Below are 12,445 nucleotides of genomic sequence, written 5' to 3' on the forward strand. Positions count from 1 at the left end.
CTGGCGGCACCCCTGCGGAAGAGTGGGATAACTGGCCAGATACAATTGGGGAGAAAAAGGGGGGAAAAAGATATGACTGTGTGTGTGTGTGTGTGTGTGTGTGTGTGTATGTATGTGTGTGTGTGTGTGTGTGTGCGGAAACCTCTGGAAACTGTAAGCAACATGGTAAACATGGAGCAAATCAAGAGGTTTGAGACAATTTGTTGACCAATGTCGCCCGGCCGTGACGCACACAACATCCCAAGCTGATAACGCCAATAAACTAATGTGATTATTTGCTTCAGTGGAGACTCACGAGAGCTCCTCGTCGAAACTTTGTACAGGGCGGATGTAGCTGATGGGCGGCCGGAGGAAAGGGACCGAGGTTTATTGGAGGGCATGCAAACTGACCTGCGGCTGACGCCGAGGCTGTGCGGTGTTTCCAAGGCCTCCCACCTTCTGCCTCTCATTGTAAAGCCTGCCAGGAGAGAATTTAAAAATATCTGCATCCCTCCGCACAGTCCCCCATTGAGACAGACAAATAATGACTGCTCTGTTTGGCGGCTGAAAGTCGAGTTGGGGGTTTCTGTGCGAGTGTCTTCCTCAGACGGGCTAATATGTTGCTGATACGCCGAGGCTGATGTAAACATCTTAAATGTGTTAAAATATAAACCATGTGACATCATAACATTGTATCAACTTTATAGCATTATAGTCACGTGGCATCATAACATTGTATCACCTTTATATCATTATATAAACACGTGACATCATAACATTGTATCACCTTTATATCATTATATAAACACATGACACATAACATTGTATCAACTTTACATCATTATATAGTCACGTGGCATCATAACATTGTATCACCTTTATATCATTATATAAACACGTGACATAACATTGTATCAACTTTATATCATTATATAGTCACGTGGCATCATAACATTGTATCAACTTTATATCATTATATAGTCACGTGGCATCATAACATTGTATCAACTTTATATCATTATATAGTCACGTGACATCATAACATTGTATCAACTTTATATCATTATATAGTCACGTGGCATCATAACATTGTATCAACTTTATATCATTATATAGTCACGTGGCATCATAACATTGTATCAACTTTATATCATTATATAGTCACGTGACATCATAACATTGTATCAACTTTATATCATTATATAATCACGTGACATCATAACATTGTATCAACTTTATATCATTATATAGTCACGTGGCATCATAACATTGTATCAACTTTATATCATTATATAGTCACGTGGCATCATAACATTGTATCAACTTTATATCATTATATAGTCACGTGGCATCATAAGATTGTATCAACTTTATATCATTATATAATCACGTGACATAACATTGTATCAACTTTATATCATTATATAGTCACGTGGCATCATAACATTGTAGCAACTTTACATCATTATATCGTAAATTATATGATACTATAATGTAAATGTATTAACTGTATTTCCCCTGTAAATAGACGGAAGCGCCCCATTGGCTGAGCCGCACCCCACCCTCCCCCTCTTTTTCCCCCGGTTTCCCGGGCAACCGTGTCAGGGTGGAGGAAAAGAGCAAATCATGTGAGGGCAGAGCATCTCTCTCTCTCTCTCTCTCTCTCCCGTTGTGTGTGTGTGTGTGTGTGTGTGTGTGTGTGTGTGTGTGTGTGTATAAAACAGCCCTTCTACCCATGCTTTCCCTCCACTCTCAGTTCTCCGTTGCAGAGAGGAAAGAAAGCCTCCCAGCTCAAGGGGGGAGACACCATCAAAGGAGATCCCAGTCAAACAGAAAAAAGACTTTCTCTCTCTCTCTCTCTCCCTCTTTCATCTCCCTGCTCGCTCTCCCTTCTTCCCCCCTCCATGTCATTTGGGCATCCCGCCTGCCCTTCCTCTCCACGTTAAGCATCTCTACGCTGCTCAGACGGTGGCTCCGTTGATACAAGATGGGTTGTGGCAATTCCTCAGCCACCAGCACCTCAGGAGGGGGTGAGTGTTCCTCAACATCTGTATGTCTTTCTGTGTGTGTGTGTGTGTGTGTGTGTTGTGTGTGTGTGTGTGTGTTGTGTGCCGCAATATTGTCACTGTATTCATGACAGAGAGAAAGAGAGAAGGATGGGAGGTGTTTTGAATGTAAGTGATTCACGTCAGGGTAACCCTACATCGTTTGGGGTTTGTTGGTGTGTGTGTTTGTGCATCTGGAGTGTGGCGACATCCTCGTGTTTTAGTGTGTGTTTTAGTGTGTGTGTGTGTGTGTGTGTGTGTGCTCTCAGCCATACAGTACATGTGGGGGTGTACTCTGCAGGGGTCCTCATGTATGTTGTGTTCCTCAACACGGGGGTTAATAACAGTTGTCTTTGTCCACTGCACAGTTTTGATGCATATTTGTCTCTACTCTGTTGTGTGTGTGTGTGTGTGTGTGTGAGTGTGTGTGTGTGTGTGTGTGTGTGTGAGTGTGTTTTTCCAACCATTTCGCGGTCTCCCGAGGGGATGGCCTGGTCAGTGGTTTGGGTTAAAGAGGGTTTCCCGGTGTAACCTTCGAGGCGTTAGTCGCCGCCGGACAGCCATACGGCCACGGCAGTTTCCCTGACTCGGGGCCTCCGACGGCGCCTACGAGGACGGGCAGGCGCGTCTTAAAACCTCTCACGGCAGCTTTGCGTGGCTGCTGCGGGCGAAGGACAAGCAGGAGTTGCGGCCGCGGTTCTGCAACGGCCGGGTTTCATTCATGAAGCCGACAGCCGGGAGGACAAACAATTTCCCGTGCAGAAACAAACACCGTGTCGAGGTCTCGCTCCTGCTTGGTCTTCACGTCTCGTGGTGGTCCGTCCTCAAATACGACGCTGGTTTCGAACCAGCTCGCACCCGAACACATCCGTGAAGACACAGGGGGAGTAGACTGAGGTACCGGCACCGCTACTCGTCAGAGCGGGAGTGTTGCCGCGAATGTGTGTGTGTGTGTGTGTGCGTGCACCACCCTCCATGCTTGTGTGCACGCACGTGGCTAATCAGTACGAGGCAGGCATGGCCCTTGTCAAACAGAGACACGGTTTGTGGCCCCGTCTCCGGACTGTGTGGCGGACGTGGCTTGTCTTGTCTTGTCTGCCCGTGAAGGTCGGCTGCCTCAGAGGCCGGTGTTCAACGGCGGGGCGAAGGGTGCGTTTTTTTTTGACAAAACGGTGACCGATGGGCCTCGCTCGTTTGCCCGTGTCCTTCCACACCCGAAGCCCGGACAGTCCCGGAGGACACCACCGTCCCTCGCATCGCGTGTCTCTTCTTCCTGTAGAAATCAGATCTCGACGCCTCCTGAAATTCGAGTCTCGCGTCACAGGGCGAGTTCTTGCGTTGAACGGGCTCATAATCCCGCTGCTGAACGGAGCCCGTCGGGAGGTGATCCTTCCTTAAGACGCTACAAGAGGCGTAGTCATAACCATAACCATAAGCAAAGCCATTTATCAAGCCAAATATGTTTTCAATGTCCTGGAGTAGTTCTACTGAACCCATACAACCGACCGCTCATCCCGAGTCTTGTGCACGCCCGGTTACAAATGAGCTTTTGTGAGGCCTGTGAATGGGGCCCTGTGTCAGGTCAGCAGACTCCGCCGCTCGCCGAGGGAAGGCCTCTTGTTCTGTCTCCGCGGATGAACTGGGTTTTGGGAAAATGTGGGTTTGACCATTTTGACTCCCTATTAATTCTCGTTTTTACGTTCCCCGGGTATTGTTCGCCATCATCCCGGACGGAGTCGAGCGGGACGCGGAAACTTTACGCGCTTGCTTCTCGCCAAGGTCGACCCTCTGCCGTGGAAGGCACTCGGCTCATTCACTGTTCAAGAGGAAAATACCGTTTTGTTGTGTTGTTAAAGCTAAGACGATCTGGTTTCCTGGCCATGTGTCTCTGTCCTTACTCTGGAGCCGAGTATGGTTTGAAAAACTCAAGACAGTAAAACTGGGGTTAGTTACTCCTTGTAAAGGTCAGTGGAGGTATTTCCTCCATTCCTGCTTTAAGTATGCGGTGAGATGATGATGATGATGATGGTGATGGTACGTTTTATTTGCGCGGTGCCTTTGTAGAGCTCGAGGACATGGTAGATGGCAGAAAATAACGAGAAGTTCAGACAAGCACAGCAGAAATGTTCCCTCTTGAAAGGTAAAGGGAGACCTTTTTTAAGTTTCTCCAAGTCACTACGGGCTAGATGGAGTATAGAAAGTTAGACATCCTACCGCTGTATCTGTCGTACTGTCTCCTTTCCGTTGAGATCCTTCCACTCTTGTAGCCTCAAGCCAGCTCAGAAATGTTCACTTCGCCCAGCGAGGCCCAGTAGCCACTTGCTTGTGTTAGGGGCGTCGCAAGTGGGCGGGGAGCCAAAATGACCTTGCAGACGATTGGATCAGCGTTTAATCCGCCAAAGCCGCGAGCCTTCGTGAGAACTGCAGCGTCACATTTCCGAACACGCCGGCGTGCTAGTAGGGAACACCACTACCGCTAGCAGGTCAGAATGTACAGCTAATTAATATGGTAACGACCTTGGATGAATAGACTCGCTAGCCCTTGGCTAACAGGTCGGACCCTTTAGTTGACTGGTTAGCACAGTTGCCCGTGGTGCAGAAGACCAAGGTTCACGTCCCGGCTGCGGCGGTTCCTGGCTGCCCCCTGAATTCGCTACATTGGTGTTAGAAGGGGGATGGGGAGACCGTGAGGCCGTCAGGAGCGGGTGCGCCCATAGGCGTGAGGGAGTTGGTATGCTGAAGCGTGGGCACGCACTTCCCGAAGGGGGGTAGTGTAACGACCAAGGATGACTAGACTCGCTAGCCCTTGGCTAACGGGTCGGCCCGTTAGCTGACAGGTTAGCACAGTTGGCCGTGGTGCGGGCGACATGGGTTCATGTCCCGGCTGCGGTGGCTCTCGGCTGCCCCCTGAAGTCGCTACAGTATTTATTAACAAATCCGAAGGATTATTCTAGTATAGTGTATGTACCTCATGTATGTAGTTATGAGCCAAGACAGAAGTTTTCTAGCTGGACAGCTACAGTGTTCTTCTGGAGTCACTTCTGCTTGGATGTGAATCCGCCAAGTGTAATGGACGTAGTACAGCAACAGCAGTGCATGCTGGGATCTCCTTTATAGTGTGTACTCCATTATTGTGCAGCATGCACTTTATACTTAAGTACATGGAATGTATCAGCGGCGCTGATATCTCTCATAACGAAGACTGAGCTTGTGAGATGTGGGCTGGCTTCGTGAGGCTATCGACTCTTATCCATTACGGACTATGTAGTGTTGTCCCTCCATAACAGAGACATATGACAGTGGATGAGCTCGATTATGCGATATCCCTCATCCATTGTACTTGAGAGCTGTACCCATCCGAGGGCTTTGTGTGGTGCTGCCTACCGCATGTGTTCTGTCACTTCCCGGCAGACAATGGGAAGAACAGCAGTTATCAAAACTGCTGTTTTTTTAGGGCACATAACCACACTCTTGGAAATTCACGAGAATATTTCAAATTCTGGTCCTGTGCACCGTAGTCAGATTGTGGCAGTGAGTCACACCAAGCATTTTATTTCACATCCTCGGCTGTGGTGTGGAATATGCTTTGTCCTCACAGCTAACCGCCAAGGTGCTTTCTGCGGATACTCAAAATTGGCCTTCACTCAGCGAAAGTGCTGAATAAAAAAATAAAAAAATAAAAAGGAATAACACATCGTGAACAAATAATAAGAGTCTACTATATCGACCGTGAAGGCAGCCATCTCAACCCTTGCTCTGAAGCGGGGGGGGGGGGGGTGCTACGCATCAGTCATGTTGATCCTGTGCCCCCTAGTTTCTGCGATTGGGAGCAGAAGATTCTCCCTCGAGAATCTCCCATTCACGACCCTGGGGTGCTCTCCAAGTCTGCCTCCTCACCCCCACCCCGCCCGCCCGACCGCCGCCCGCTCCCGCCAAATCACTGCCAGCCAAGAGCCCACGGCTTCCTTTCGCCGTCGCTCGGCGCAATTAAACGAGTGTTTACAGTGGCATTTTAAGTGCCGGCCATTAAAGCCGCGTTCGCCTCATTGATTGCGGCCTGTTCTGCGAGAGCAGAGCGGGAAACGCGAGGTAAGAGTTCAGAAAGAAGGCTTTCTCCTACGCCACGCGTCCTCCGAGTACTTTATTGTCTTTATACGTATTTTTTTGTTCCATTTTTTGCCACCTGTGTGTGTGTGTGTGTGTGTGTGTGTCTAACATCTGATATCTACTGAAGAACGGATCCTGGTTTTTCCATGATTTGTAAGGTGTACCAGCGTGTGCGTGACTGTGAGCCTGAAGGTGTTTGCTCCGACCCTCTAAACCTCCGAGGCCCTGTCTCCTAGGAGCCTCCAAGGGGCCTTTCCATAAACACCCACTTTAACGAAGTGATCAGAAAGTGACACGTCTCTTTGTTTCCCTGTAATCTGTCCGCAGGACCGGCAGAGGCCTCCAAAGACGTGTAAGTACATCCACAACTTCCTGTCTTATTCCCCACCGGTTGGGAGAAGCGCCGTCTTCGTCGCACAATTCGGCCAGTCAGTCATCGGCATCCTGCGGCAGGAGACGGTCAGTCAGTCAGTCAGTCAGTCAGCCAGTCCAGCGTGACTCTCGTCACAGGACGCCGACTGTGTGACTACGTAGGCAGGTAGTGAGCAAGTCGCTCACGCTGCTTCGGCCAAGCTGAACATTCTTCCGCGGCGCTCGTCGGCTTCTTTCCACGTTGGCTCGGCGGCGATACCTAGAGGACAGGCTGTTCCTCCATTATTCACCGCGAAGGCTTTATTACGGGATAAGACAATGTGGGCGTTCCCAAAGCCCTTCCCAGAATCAGCGAGGAAGCAAATGTGTGCGCGCGTGTTTAATATGTGTGGGTCTGTCTTGTCTGCGGGTTTCGTGTGTGTCTGTGCATGTGTGTGTGTGTCTGCTTGCATGTGCAATTTTGTGCGTGCTTATGTGTGGTTGAATGTGCATGCATGTGTGTGTGTGTGTGTGTGTGTGCATGTGTGCGTGCATGTGTGTGTGCATGTGTGTGCATGTGTGTGTGTGTGTGCGTGCACGCTCCTCGATAAACATCTGAGCAGCCGTACGGTTGACTTCAGGGCCCATGAGAGCTGACAGCGGCACACTGACTCATTAAAGCTAATCACGGCTTCCTGAGCCAGAGCAGCAAAACATCGCCCACTATTTAGACCAGAGATTAGACCGCACCGTAGGACCGGCACCGCAGTTCTGACCCGTCCGGTCCTCGACACATCTGTTTTTCTCTCCCTGTCCGTCTTTGCCTGTTGGGGTGGAGCAGAAAGGAAGGAACACGAAGACAGACAGACTCTAATGGCAACCACAGCGGTATTAAAGTCTTACGCAAGGTCCTACGCTGGCGTCGCAGTGTCATAGGAACGGAAATGGAAAGAGAATGTTCTACTTCCTGTTAAATTCAGGTTTTTATTCAAACAAATGAATTGGGGTTTTTTTAAAATTCAGCCAACAGTGAGGCAAATCAGATACATTTGCTATATAAGAATACGTTTATTTGTGCTGGAAATTTCACCTACATATATATATATAAGTAATAATATATAACAAAACAATATAGTCGCACGGGGGACGCAGGAGCCTATCCCAGCAGTCATGGGCGGCAGATGGGGAAACACCCTGGACAGGCCGCCAGTCCATCACAACACCCCCGTCACATCCCATCACAGCATCCCACCGCCCTAATTAGGATAAGCGGCTTGGATAATGGCTGGATGGATGGAAAACAATATAGTTATTATTAAAATTATTATAACTAGAATTAGAATTATTACAATATATGATAAAAATAAATAAGGCTGTCCCTTTTTTATGATAATGAAAATGATTAAATTCTCTATTCATAGCACCTTTTCCAAAACACAGGCGCACTTCCCAGAATAAAGAACAGAGTGGATACCAGTAAAACCGGCGCTGTAGTGGAGGCTAAACACCTACACCCGGTCCACCCACCTTTTTATTCACAGACTCTAGTTAACCTGCCTTTCGAAGAGCTGACCTAAATGCTGATGTACATCCAATTAAATAGCACCAAACTGATGTAGCTTCTATAATCACTTACTTCAGTGGGAAAATAGATACATTAATGAGCAAAGAAGGTTGAATCAGTTCATCTGGATACAACGTTTCAACATCATCTAAGTGACCTCTTCAGTCTCAACTGACTGCAGGTGTCCCCACCCTTATAAACAATACGGTGACTGCAGGTGTCCCCACCCTTATAAACAATACGGTGACTGCAGGTGTCCCCACCCTTATAAACAATACAGTGACTGCAGGTGTCTCCACCCTTATAAACAGTACATGTGAATAACGACCCAAACCAGTTTCATATGCAAATATGGGCGTGACCATTAACTAGAGTCACGATGGTCATGTGTACTGTTCATAGAGGGTTGGGGAATACTTGCAGTCACATCATTGTGAGATGGTGACAGATGTACTCTTAGGCCCCACCCCACCCCACCCCACCCCTCGGTTCAGGGATGGTCGTTCCCTCTTCACATAGATGGCCCCTTTGTCTCCCCGTTCAAACCAGCGTTCCTCCCTATCAAGAATGTGCACATCCTCATCCATGACATCACATCGCAGTCATTTAGCCGACGCTCTTATCCAACGTGACTTACAATAAGTGCATTTCATGTAGGAAATCAGGAGAACTACTAGTCATCAGAGGTCATAAGTGCATCTTCTCTCTAAACAAGCATCTTAAGACCACAACCAGTGCTAAAGTGAAAGCCCAAGAAAGAGGGTTTTTTGTTAAATGAGTGAATACAATAAGTGCTAAGGGCAAGTAACAGGGTAGTAGTTCTTGAAGAGGTGAGTTTTCAACCTGCGGTGAAAGATGGGCAGCGACGCCGCTGTCCTGACATCAGTGGGGAGTTCAGTCCACCACTGTGGGGCCAGGACAGAAAAGAGCCGTGACCGGGTCGATCGGCAGCAGTGGCCTCTGAGCTACTGGCCTGTAGATGACCCAGGTGTTGTCCACAAATCTGACCCATTGGCTAGGTCACACCACCACACCGTCTTACAATGCTGTGATTGCAACCATCCCCTAATCCTCTGTGAATAGTACACATGGCCATCGTGACTCTAGTCAGGGGTCACACCCATATTTGCATATGAAACTGGTCGTTGGTGTCAGTCGTTAGGCACTGCATTGTTTATAAGGGTGGGGACACCTGCAGTCAGTTGAGACTGAAGAGGTCACTTAGATGACGATGAAACGTTGTGTCCAGATGAACTGACTCAACCTTCTTACCTGGATTATTGAGCATCAAGACGGGTAAATTGATGCTTTTCTGAAAACGTTGCCCGTACTGGTTTTCGGTGGTTTAGTGACGGTCACTAACTGAAGATGATAGCACACCCACTGTTGTACTCGCCGCTTCATCACTGCGTAGAACAAAACGGAAAAGACAAGAGATGTATAGCAGAGCGATGGGGCGATGCAAACCCAACGAAACCGAAAAGAAAGGAGGCAGTATGCTGTGTGTTCCTATGGGCTGGCCTGACCTGCGTCTCCTCTTTCCATCAGGACAGAAGAGCCCTCGCCAGACGATGAGAAAAGAAGGTACTCCACCCAATGCACTCGCCGTCTCGACTCTGCTGTTCCTTTGGCGGCTCCTCTTCCTAGCTTATTGTTTGCATGCCTTTCCTCCGAGTGTAAAACGACACGTTTCACGTTCACGTTGTTTCAGCTCTAGCTGTCTCCAAGAAACCCCGTTTTACAGATTGCAGCATTACGGCTTACATCTGAAGGTCTGCTGTCCGTAGATAGGCTCATTAGATGCACATTATTTATCACTGGGTGGTATACGAGTAGGGAGGTGAAGTCAGTGTAGTTCTCATATTTCTACATGGTGAATCTTGGGTGGCCCTGTGATGGCCCGGCGGCCTGTCCAGGGTGTCTCCCCGCCTGCCGCCCAGTGACCGCTGGGATAGGCTCCAGCATTCCCGCCACCCTGAGAGCAGGATAAGCAATTTGGATAATGGATGGATGGATGGAATCTTGAGCGTTTTCTTAAAGGAGGGCACCACCTCCACGCTTGTAACACCACCCTGTGAATTTCCTCACACCTCTGACCCAACACGTCCTTTATCCTCATATCGTATTATGTGTTTTTACAGTGGATCTGATATTCAGTCTGCTGTAATCCTACCCCCGACCACAGACCTGCGGGGACCAGTCATCTATGTCAGAATCTGTTCGGAAGACCATCCATCCATCCCTACTTCTGTTACAATACCTATGTACAAAAGAACAGCATCAATTAAAACAAAGTGCACTTATAGAAGGAAGATTTTGGGCTCATATAGTGTTAAATAGATATTTTAAACATGGACACCTCCATCACCATCCTCTACATCTACACTCCTTTATATCCTTTATACACAGACACCTCCATCACTGTCCTCTACATCTACACCCCTTTATATCCTTTATACATGGACACCTCCATCACTGTCCTCTACATCTACTCCCCTTTATATCCTTTATACATGGACACCTCCATCACTGTCCTCTACATCTACACTCCTTTATATCCTTTATACACGGACACCTCCATCACCATCCTCTACATCTACACCCCTTTATATCCTTTATACATGGACACCTCCATCACTGTCCTCTACATCTATACCCCTTTATATTCTTTATACATGGACACCTCCATCACTGTCCTCTACATCTACACCCCTTTATATCCTTTATACATGGACACCTAAATCACTGTCCTCTACATCTACACCCCTTTATATCCTTTATACACGGACACCTCCATCACTGTCCTCTACAGCTACACCTCTTTATATCCTTTATACACGGACACCTCCATCACTGTCCTCTACATCTACACCCCTTTATATCCTATATACATGGACCCTCCATCACTGTCTTCTACATCTACATCCCTTTATATCCTATATACATGGACACCTCCATCACTGTCCTCTACATCTACACCTCTTTATATCCTTTATACATGGACACCTCCATCACTGTCCTCTACATCTACACCTCTTTATATCCTTTATACATGGACACCTCCATCACTGTCCTCTACATCTACACCCCTTTATATCCTTTATACATGGACACCTCCATCACTGTCCTCTACATCTACACCCCTTTATATCCTTTATACATGGACACCTCCATCACTGTCCTCTACATCTACACCTCTTTATATCCTTTATAGATGCCAGTAGACACAGACAGACTAAAAATGAGTGCTTAGTTACTCTTGAATGTAACGCTGTCTAGGCTGGACGATACTGACAGAACCAAATATCACAATACTTTAGACTTTACTTTGGACTGTGATATTGATAATGTGGTGATATTTTGGCGATGACTTTTGGTGCTTTAAGAAGACATTTACAGACAAGGAAAATTAAAGAAATGATCATTAGTAATGTGGATATGATGACCAAGCAGGCAGAGACATCCGTTGTTCATGCCACTAAAACAGTGGAGCAAGTTCAGAAAACTGTCTCGCTTTACTGTAATGCAGCCTTTAAGACCGGGGAATGACAACATTTAAGCTATAACACCATATTACCACAGCCACAACCCCACAACACACATAGTCTCATGTCATGATAATGCTCTAACGTCATTCAAATGCCTTCAAAATCTTATTTTTTTAAACAAAGCTATTCCATTCTATTCTAATCCATTCTCTTCTCTTCTAATCATCCCATCTCATTCTATTCCATCCCATTCTATTCTCTTCTCTTCTAATCCATCCCATTCTATTCTCTTTTCTTCTCTTCTAATCCATCCCATTATATTCTAATCCATCCTATTCTCTTCTCTTCTAATCCATCCCATTCTATTCTATTCTAATCCATCCTATTCTCTTCTCTTCTAATCCATCCCATTCTATTCTATTCTAATCCATCCTATTCTCTTCTCTTCTAATCCTTCCCATCCTATTCTATTCTAATCCATTCTGTTCTATTCCATTCCAATCCATCCCATTCTATTCTAATCCATTCTACTCTAGTCTATTCTAACCCATTCTCTTCTATTCTATTTTCAGGAACTATGGTGGGGTATATGTGGGTCTGCCAGCAGATCTGACTACAGTGGCTGCTAGTCAGTCCAAGTCCACACAAAAAGGTAATAAATAGACATGATGAATCTAACTTATGCTTATGCACACGCGTGTGTCTGCCTTACAATACACTGCAAAGTAAAGTATTATATGAACAAATCTGACAGTCCTACGGTCAGACAGAGATATTTTGTCATGTTGTTTCAAGAATCATTTACTCATCAAGAGCTGAAGGACATTTATCTTGTTCCAGGAAGTCTTGCTGAACTATCTCAGCGCAGCTGCACATTATTTTGTTTGTTTTGGGGATTTTTTTACTTGAAT

The 12,445-nt window shown here is 46.8% G+C and overlaps 1 long non-coding RNA gene across 1 annotated transcript; it reads left to right on the top strand.

The window, feature by feature from the left end:
• The first annotated feature begins 1,972 nt into the window (after nt 1-1,972).
• LOC130114775 (uncharacterized) lies at nt 1,973-12,163 on the top strand. Its single transcript, XR_008810419.1, has 4 exons — nt 1,973-2,009; nt 6,459-6,483; nt 9,600-9,630; nt 12,107-12,163. It is a non-coding gene; the product is annotated as an uncharacterized LOC130114775 (long non-coding RNA).
• Nucleotides 12,164-12,445: the final 282 nt, after the last annotated feature.

This window comes from Lampris incognitus, chromosome 6 (genome assembly GCF_029633865.1).
Source record: "Lampris incognitus isolate fLamInc1 chromosome 6, fLamInc1.hap2, whole genome shotgun sequence".
Classification (NCBI taxonomy): domain Eukaryota; kingdom Metazoa; phylum Chordata; class Actinopteri; order Lampriformes; family Lampridae; genus Lampris; species Lampris incognitus.